The sequence below is a fragment of the Aphelocoma coerulescens genome, chromosome 7, assembly GCF_041296385.1.
Source record: "Aphelocoma coerulescens isolate FSJ_1873_10779 chromosome 7, UR_Acoe_1.0, whole genome shotgun sequence".
Lineage (NCBI taxonomy): Eukaryota > Metazoa > Chordata > Aves > Passeriformes > Corvidae > Aphelocoma > Aphelocoma coerulescens.
The window spans coordinates 10,209,887-10,217,642 of record NC_091021.1 but is presented as its reverse complement, the minus strand read 5'-3'; the positions used below and the strand labels follow the sequence as shown (position 1 = coordinate 10,217,642).

Below are 7,756 nucleotides of genomic sequence, written 5' to 3'. Positions count from 1 at the left end.
AGAACGAGGAAATCTGTAAAAGCTATGACAGAACCATGATTAGATTTCAGTTGTGTTTCCTTAAGCTTGCTGTCAGACTGCCACGTGCCCTGTGGGAACAATTTAAAGAGCTGCACACATGAAGAAGACTGGGCAGAATGTTGTCTGCAGACAAGGATGTTATAGAATCCCAGAATATTCTGAGTTGGAAGGGATGCACAAAGATCATGGAGTCCAACTCTTAAGTGAATGGCCCATTCCAGGATCCAGCCCACAACCTTGACATTATTAACATATTCATTATTGCCTCAAATCCCACAAACCCTCCTATCTTTTTTGAGTATCTTTTTGGACTTTTTCATGTCACGAGGACAGAAGGGTAAGTTTTTAGTATCAGCCATGCGAAACAGGAAAGGCCAAAATCCAGGAGGAAACAAAGCTCTTTCTTTTGAACTTGTCTGGCCACATCCATTCCCTTTTGACCCACACATGGAGGAAACAGAGCAAGGGAACCACAGGGTGGTGCTAATAGTTCATTCCTGATACTTGAAGTATTTGATTCCTTTGGAGGCTGTCTTCCCAGCACTGGCTAAGTCAAAGCTATTTTGTTAATCATAACATCACTAATTTCCTTCCCTGCTGATAGCTGCATGGTGGTTCTGCTGCTGTCACTCCACAGTAATGAAGTGTCATTGCAGGTGGTACAAAATGTGGCAAAGTTAAACAGTTGGGAACAAACAGCCTTCTCAGTTACAGCAGCTCGACGGCATGGATTAATTTGAGGGGAGATTCCTACATATTCTCGAGAATGTTCACCTTTGCTCTTATGCAAAGGGTGTTGCATAAACGGTCTGCGAATTCTCACTGCTTGGGCTTTCTGTGGGGAGTAGGACAGAATTAGTTCCATGCTTGGCCTATCCTTTCTTGCTAACACGATCTTTTCTAGCCACTGAAACCCTCTTCAAAGCAGGGCAAAGCAACCCAGTCTGCTAAGGCAGCCTGGGCCAGCTGCACCCTGAGAACAGGTGAGAGAACACACTTAGCATCCCATCTCTTCCCTAGCTCATGCAAGTGAAAGGAAAATAGGAGGAGCTGTAGCCTAAGTCACAGCTCCTTCCCAAATTATCTCCTTGTGTGCCACAGCCCATATCTGTGTTGAGTCCAACAGCTCCCTTCAGTGATTGGAGGGTAAATTTCACTTAACAGATGAATTCGAGACAACTACAATATACTCCTGGAAAACTGGAGCCCAGAAAGCAAGAAAGGGAAGAAGAAGAAAAAAAAATAATGGAGAAAAAGGGGAAAAAAACCCCTGATGTGTCATGACATTGAAACTCAAAAATTATAATTCTAATGTTAATTCTCTCATCTCAAGTGATTCCCCAAGATATTTAATTTCAAAAGGAGTTGTTCATATGGCAGAGAATGTTTTAGGGGAGAAATTCACTACACTCCTATGTTAGTCATTACATCCCAGAATTATTTCAAGTGAATTTCAAGTGCTTGTTCATCATGGCAGCTGTAGGAATAATATTCCAGGGGACCCCATTTCCTCAAAAGTATTTCTCAGCAGCTTCTGAGCAGAGACAAGGCATTTCTAATGGTGTTGCAGAAACCTCCTGGGCAGTTTTACGGAGCCATTGCATTCAGTCTGTGGTCAGAAAAATATTGCTCTCTTGTAAAGCAAATAAAACCAGGAAAAAGCTTATAGTGAGACAATATATCTTTTCCCCCTCAGTCTTCTATGCAGATCAATACAAACAGTTCAATTTGATTGAATGTAATTCTTTGCCCAGATCAGATCAAAACCATAAAAAATAATGCACTGAGGTAGGCACCCAGTCCTCCTTTAAACATAAAACTTTTCTCCCTTGTAATGCATTAATTAATCAGGCAATCTGGTTGGTATATAGGAACCATCATTTACATTCCCATTTGCAAAATGTGTGAGAGCTTGTTACATAAATTCATATGAGATAACTTTTTTGAAGTTTCATTCTGATGGCAGCAGAGCTTGATAGTTCCCTTTCTATATGTTTATGTCAGAAATTATAGCCTCTTAAGAAATAGGTTCTGCACAGGAGCTGAGTCTCCATTATTGTAGAAGCACTACTGCATGTTCCACACAACCCAGTAAATACAGAACCTTGTCTTTAAAATACTGGTAAAAAGAGAAACAAAAATAGACATAGGCCTACTTGAAAAGTGCCCTACTTCCTCAGAAAAGATTCCATTAAAAATCTTAGTTAAAAGCTTCTATTAAAAGCTTTTAGGAACAAATGTGCCTTGTGTGGCCCCCTGAAGCCTGATGAAGCACCCACCAGAGTGATTTGTAGCTCAGGGAGGCACAAGCACCACAGCAGATGTTAATTGCCATCATGGCAAAGTCTCTGTCTCCTTTTTTTTTCCTATGGTTAACATTTTATGGGCAATGAACCACAGGAAATAACTGCTACTGATTATAATGAAAATGCTGAAATCTCCTAAATTATGGCATCAGGCTGGAGCAGCACTGATGTAATTACTATGTTAATGATCAAGTAATATTTAAGTACTCCTGTGTGATTTTCTAGTATTTTTTAGTACTCATCTCTAATGTCCTGTGGAGGGTTTAAGAGCTGTTGCCATTCCCCTGCTGGGTTCCCATGCAGAGACTCTGATAGCTGTGCTAGGCCTGCTTAGGTCTCACAGCAGGGCCCAGGACTCCTTCTGCTGCTCTGCTCTTCGTGTGGAGAAGTTGCCCATAATCACCTCCAAGAGCCCCTTCGATCCTGCTGTAGGGGTCTAAAGAGGCACCAGCACTGTGATTAGGTTAGGATTTTTATAGGGGACTGAAAGTCTCTTACCATTCCCTTCTCTGAGTCCTTTTGTACCGAAGGCAGAACTAGGAGACAAAAGGTGAGGAATCAGAAAGGCCACTTTGGCAAAGGAAACATGGAATGCACACACCTGTAATTCTGAATTTTCACTATGTTACAGGCTATGTTTGACACATCTCTTGCAAACTAACATCTGGTAGTTTTTGAAGTACAGCATTCACATCTCCAGATACTTTTGGGAGGAAGAAAATAGAATGCAACTGTGGTTCTAGTCTGACAGCTGGCTCCCAAGCACACCTGCCATGGAGCTGCCTTGACACCAACTGCACTTCCCCCAACAACCATGAGCAGAAGGCTAATAATTATTTACTGGGAAAGCAAGTGTTATAATGATATTACTAAATATCATATGTTCTGGGGTTTTTTTTTAACCCGCTTCTTGTTTCTTATTTAAAGAAGCCTTCTCCAGGCCTAGAGATACAGTTATAGGTTTGGAAATCCTATAATTCTACAATTAGATCACAAGTTAAGGAAGTTTACTTTTAAACTGATGCTATAAAGTCTTTAAACCTGGTAGATTGAATTTTTTTTTTTTTTTCCTTTTGGTGTTGGTGACCAGTGATGGATCCAGAATCTCTGTGCTAAGGCCACCAAGGCCTTTGGGACACAATGAAGGTTAGAGCCTGGTGCACTGGTCACCACTTTTGTATTAGCTCCCCTGCACAGAAAAGGACCTGCATTCCTGCGGTGCTATAATTTGACTGGAAAAATTAAGCCTGAAATTTTCACATGTGATATTTAATCCTTTGTGTGTTTGTATTGTGACTATTCTACTTGGGGAAACTAAGTCCAAAATGTCAGGTGTGTGTAGCTGAGCATTGTGCCTGTCATGTGCGGGTGGGGCTTGCTGCAGCTGTGGTGGTCCAGGTAAAGTAAAGAATGAGAGCTGTGACACATCACTGCTTTTCTCTTTAGAAGGAGCAACCCACAGCCCCACTAATGAACTCTGATACTTGTCAGAGCCTGATGCCCAGATTCTGGTGGAGCAATACAAACACAGGACAAAATGCAATCCTGCTACAGTAGGGAAAAACAAATGGATGCAAAAATGGAGGATTGAGCAAAGGAGAGAGTTTGTGAAAGAGGCAACAATCGCAGAGCTTTTGCAATTTAGTCATTACTTACACAAAGCTGACAGCATGACAAGAGCTCTTAAAGAACAAGCCAATAGCCTGTCCCTGAGCTGAGTAGTCCACGGAGGTTTATGGCTAATTAACTCCATCTGAAACTACTCAAGCCACCCTGCAGCTTTTCTGCACTCCTTCCTTGTCTGCAACTTTTCTGTTTGTATTTGGAGCAACCCAAGTATGTACTGACCTTGGAGGCACACAGCTACACAACCTGAGCCCTGAACAAGGAGGACAGAGATCTCCCCAGGAGAAATAAGGAAAAGAAAGCAGAGGAGAAAACAAAGTGACAGGATTACTGTGTGAATCAGAAAGAACAGTAACACTAACAGCAAGTGGGAAATGGGAGGAAGGAAGGAAGGAAGGAAGGAAGGAAGGAAGGAAGGAAGGAAGGAAGGAAGGGAGGAAGGGAGGGAGAGCCCATTTGACCATGAGTACCCTGAGTGGGTGTGGAGGGGCTGGAGAGCGACTCTGCAGGAGGGGACATCAAAGCAGGAAAATTCCTCTTCCTGAACATATAAAAGACGCCAAGCTCAGGACCCCCTCCCACCACACCAGCTCCAGTACAGCAGGAGTCCTGCACACCCCTGCACAAGCCACAGCCATAGCAGGAGCACGGAGCTTCCCTGGGGCTGGCTGCTTCAGGACTGGAATTTTCCAGCCCCAGGCAAGGACTGGCTGGAGCCTGCGTGGCACAGCATGGCACAGTTCATGTCTTACATGTGTGAAAGACTGAAAACCTGTACTTCAATAGTTCAGCAAGGACAGTTATTATGTGTCTAAGCCATAGGGCAGAGAATTTTTCCAGAGGCTGGGAAGTGTCAGACTCCTAACTGTCTCTGCTCAGGTTCAGCAGATGAGCACCTCTATCGCATCACCCTTTCTCTGCAGGATAAAGTTGCTGGAAAAGTACCTGGCTCTTATCATCCATATGCCTGTTCAGGGCTCTGCCTCCTTTTATCCAAATATCTTATCTGTCTTTGACCAACCAGAATTTTAGTAGACTTTTGACATGCTACATTACTCACCAAAGATACCTTTTCTGTTCTTTTCATACTTGCCAGGCGTACAGAGCTTGGCAGGGACTCCTGAGGAGAGATATGCATTGCTTATCTGTCATCCATAAACTGCTGGAAATATGTGATGGAGGAACAAGTATCCCTAAAAAAAACCAGGTGACTAAACCAACAGCAAACAATCAAGATAATTTCATTATTTTCTTACAGCAAGTATATGTAGTTTGAGGACAAACATTTGAAGATGCTAAATGGCAAGGAGAATTAGTTTTGTGGCAGATAAATTCTTTGTTTCTCTAATTACAGAGAACTGACTGGCAGACTTCTTTTAGATAAATACTATATGCTTTCACCATAAATGCCAATTCAGCAAAGGGATTCTTAATTGTAAATGTGCATCACTAATTTTGATCTTCAGTCAGTAATCTCAGCCTGACCACAGACATACACATTCTGCACACACAGAAGTTCTTGTACCTTCTTGTTCTGTTTTACAGGAGACAGTTCAATCCTGTACATTAAGCAGATTTTGTAAAAATTTGGTAAGTATTGAAAGGAAACCCATTGTAAGTAATAATCTGAAATCAGAATTTTGCTTTTTAACAACACTACAGGAGGTCCATAAGCATATTTCAAATGATATTTTAGTAACTGATGCTTAAATACTTTTAAAGCAGCACTGCAATTAGATGTGTCTCTGAAACTTTCAGTTAAATAATTGCACACTAATGTAAAGAAAAACAGCTTTTCACTAAACAATTTTGCTTTCATCAGCTGAGATTAATACACTTAATAAGCAGTTGTTATTAAACTAAACATTCAATAATGAGTCATTATAGCTATATTAAATTCTTAGGGCCAAGTGCTGCAGCTTGTACTCCTGGAAGTGGGCAAAGTTCCCATTGCTTGAATGGGAACTTTAATTGTATATGAATTGTAGGACTTGTCTCAAAACTAGCTTAAAAAACTAATACAGAAAAATAACACTGTGATGAATCTGAATTTGAAAACAGACATTTCAGTTCCTACCTATTGCTTCTGCTTTAAGTCACACACTTGCATTACATCTGCATGTATTTCTTGCACCATTCATCATTTTACAACAGCTAAAAAGGAGGTGCCTAGTTCTAACTTAACGACATTTCAATTTAACAAAACTACTCTAAAAGTCATCATAGGAACTAAGATATTTCTGGAGATCTTGCTCACTTTTTGTTTCTTGAATATGATCTAGTTTTTGAGTAAGAATAACATTCAGATCTAAAAAAAGATTTTAAAATCACTTTTGAATCAATAAAAATTCTGTTAAAACCAACAAAATTATGACTGACTTCAAGGAGAGACTTTTGTAAAATTTGTCATCTTAGAGGCCACAGGATACCTTTCTAAGGTATGTATTTTTCTTCATTTTAAAGAAGAAAAATTAGCATCTTGCCTTTTTTGGGGGAACTAAAAATCTTCAAAATTGATGGTGATCAGGTGAAATACCTGAATTTTCAACAGGAAGTTAAATGGTCTTATGGATAAATATTTTCATTCAAAATTCAAAGTTCTTCTGTGAACATTAGCAAATAATTCTTTCATGTTGTTGAAAATGCATTGGTTTTTAGTAATGGCAAACCTTTTAAATATGAAGAGGTGTCCAAACCTGCTGCAAACACTTTTACTGAAGTCTAACTATGGCATTTTAAAAGACTTGAGAAAGTTATAATGAGAGAACAAATATATAGCAGCACTTGGCATTCCAGTTAGCAAAGATCTGAACCAATGGACTTCACCAGCCAGATGTAATATCTTTTTATTTAGTGGTTCAAGTTGCATTTTTTGTCCATGAAATATGAGTGTTAACTCTGCAAAATATTTTTATTAGATCAGTATTGGATATAGGAATTTTAGGTTTTGTTCTTGTGTATCATTTCTGAGCCATCAAGACATCTTCTCCATCACTTGTTAGCAAGAATTAACTTTCAACTTTTAAAGCACAAATATAGTACTTTCTGCTAAAGTGACAAGAATATGCATAGATTTATTATCCTTGTGAGACATGAAGCTAATGATTTGAATTTGAAAACAGTATTCTGTTCCTTTTAAACTTTAATACTTGTAGTTAAGAACAATTTAGTATAGCAATAGTCCTTGAAATGTTCAAATGCTTTTGAGACTTGATCCCTGAATTACCACTTTAAAAAAGGAATTACTCCTTTTTTTCTTCAAATAATGTTGTTTGGGAGTTCAGGCTGCACGATCCACAAATGCCTCGGTGTGGATCCCAAATGGAGTTTGTGCTTGTTATTTAAATGAGTTGGTTTTGAGCTTGTTAAGTAGAGTGGCATTTGAGCACTCTCAGCCTAGAGCTCTACAAGGTGAATGACTTGCACAAGGACTCCATGGCGCTCCTTTTCAATTTACCTTCAAATTCCCTCAAGCCTTAAAAAAATCAGTTTCACTATAACAAGAGTTTAGCCTTTAACATGCAAAGCTCACAAGCCCTTAGTCTTCAAAAGGCCAATTTAACAGGAACAAGAAGAAAACCCTCAACACAAACTTGTTTTGTTAAGTCTGCAGGTGAACTGCATAGTTAGTGGAAATTCTTGATTCTCCCCAAGCCCGACATTGGAAGTTTGAACCTAAAAGAAGGAAAGGCTAGAGGTTGTTTAGCATTAGTGGATATACTGATACACAAGTTGAGTCTTACTCAATATCATATAGGTTTAAAGCCGTTTCAATGAATGACTAATTAAAATCACAGAAATAT

General features: G+C 39.6%; 1 long non-coding RNA gene across 1 annotated transcript; it reads right to left on the bottom strand.

The window, feature by feature from the left end:
• Positions 1-1,402: 1,402 nt before the first annotated feature.
• LOC138113567 (uncharacterized) lies at positions 1,403-4,065 on the bottom strand. The gene is made up of 3 exons (XR_011152236.1): positions 3,984-4,065; positions 2,826-2,863; positions 1,403-1,630 (listed from the first exon to the last, which is right to left on the bottom strand). It is a non-coding gene; the product is annotated as an uncharacterized lncRNA (long non-coding RNA).
• Positions 4,066-7,756: the final 3,691 nt, after the last annotated feature.